The sequence below is a fragment of the Carlito syrichta genome, unplaced genomic scaffold, assembly GCF_000164805.1.
Source record: "Carlito syrichta isolate Samal-C Ts95f unplaced genomic scaffold, Tarsius_syrichta-2.0.1 Scaffold140972, whole genome shotgun sequence".
In the NCBI taxonomy this organism is placed as follows: domain Eukaryota; kingdom Metazoa; phylum Chordata; class Mammalia; order Primates; family Tarsiidae; genus Carlito; species Carlito syrichta.
Window position 1 is genome coordinate 4,387 of NW_007085068.1, and position 2,039 is coordinate 6,425.

At 38.3% G+C, this 2,039-nt stretch overlaps 1 pseudogene; it reads right to left on the reverse strand.

Annotated features, from left to right (window-relative positions):
- Nucleotides 1–453: 453 nt before the first annotated feature.
- LOC103251354 lies at nucleotides 454–953 on the reverse strand (annotated as a pseudogene).
- Between the last annotated feature and the right edge of the window lie 1,086 nt (nucleotides 954–2,039).

The window sequence follows — 2,039 nt, forward strand, 5'->3', positions numbered from 1 at the left end:
GTTGGTCTGGAGGCAGCATAAGTTCTTAGTGATTGAATGGGAAAGATTTTATTTCTCTATTACTGATGAAGTTTAGTTTAGCTGGATATGTTTCTCTTGGTTGAAATTATTTATCTTTGAGGACTTTGAAAATTGGGCTTCAAACTCTCCTAGCCTGAAGTGTTTCTGTAAATAAAGCTGCTGCTATTCTAATCGGCCTTTCCTGGTAGGTAGTCTGACCATGTTCCATTACTGCCTTTAGGATATTTTTCTTTTAGACCTATTTGTTCAGGTAAGTTATTATGTGTCTAGGAGTTAGTCTTCCAGGGGTTCTCTGAATCTCTTGTGTTTGAATAATAGCATCACTGATGAGATGAGGGAACTTTTCTTGATTAATTTCATGGAATGTTTGTCCCAGGGTGGTCTCTGCCTCTCTTTCTGCCTCAGTAAATTCAATTACTCTTAGGTTCAGCCTCTTTTTTTTTTCACTTTTATCTGCATTTATTTCATGTTGAATTTATTCCCATGCCATAAGTTTTTGTTTCTTCAGTTTCTTCTGGGATATTTTTTTCTTCTGTGCAACCTCCTCCTCTGGCTTAGGAACAATCTGCTCCTTTTCTGTGAGGATCATTTCAATGTGGCAGGGGGAGCTCATGTAAGGGTTGATCTGACCATGAGCCCGGTACGTCTGGCAGCGCATCTTAGGGTCTTTGTTCACCTGGATATGCTCAATGACCAGAGGAGCCCTTAAGCTCAGCATTACTCTCTGCATTTTTAAGCATGTGCAGCAAAAATTCAGCCCTTTTTTTGGGCCACCGACCCTGTGTCCAGCCCCACTGTTTGGCCTGGGCACACCTTCCAACTCCACTGTTGTAGCAGCAGAATGGTACACACTGTTTCTGTAAGGTGACATCTTTCAGGTACTTGGTGGCTTTTCATATGTGCATAAACTTGATGGCCTGCACAGTTTCTCGGGTGTTACTTTGTGGGCTTCTCCAGGTTTAACGAGTAGTGGACCATCCTGGTGAGTCACCTCAGGCTGCTTAGGGGAAGAGGTTCAGCCTCTTGAAATTATTGCTCATTGCCTGACCTATCACAGTTTCAGCACACTGCTTTTATGTTAAATTTTTTTTGTGCAAACTTCCAAGAAGATAAAAACTGTGTGTTTTTTTTTTGTAATTTTTTTTAGAAAAGAGTTTTTGCTATGTTGCACAATCTACTCAAATTCTGGCATGCAAGCAGTCTTCCAGCCATAGCTTCTCAAAGTGCTAGGAATACAGGTATGAGCCACTGCATCCAGCCTAGAAACTGTGTTTTTGGGATAGAAACCTTTCATGTTATCTGATGCTTCAAAAGTATTTAGTATTGTGTATTATGAAAAAAATAATTTGACAAAGTATTTCAAAGTGAAATACATTAGAATTAAGTGAACCAACCGAAAGACAAGAACAATTTAAAGGTGGACATAAGTAAGGTACAAAGTAAATATTCACCAAACACTTACTGAATGTAAAATAAAAGTATTTTTTATAAGCTACTTTAGTAATGCAATATTTAAAAATCAGAAAGCTATTAATTGGCTTTCCAAATACAAAGGAAGCATTTGTAACTTAATGAAGCTCCTCCAACCAAAACTTCAGACCAATCAAGAATAAGAAAATGATCTGAAAACCCAATGATCAGGAAATAGGAATAGCTCTTTTCAAGACTAAACACACAGTTTAAGCTGTTGGAGGATTTAAGCCACAGTTAAACTTCATTGTTCCAAAAGGGGACTTTCAAAGACGTAATTAATTTTTAAATAGTATGTGACTATATGAAAACATTTGAAAATATAGATTATTGAAATTCTTCCTAGTCAAGGTAAATAGATATTAATAAAATAGTTGTTAGGCTGGGTGTGGTGGCTCAAGCTTATAATCCCAGCAGTGTGGGAGGCCAAGACAAGAGGATTTTCTGAGCTCAGGGTTTCAGTACCAGCAACTGAGTTAGGCCTCTTCCCTACAATAAGTCAAAAACGAAGTCAGGCATGGTGGTGCATGCCTGTAGTTCCAGTTACT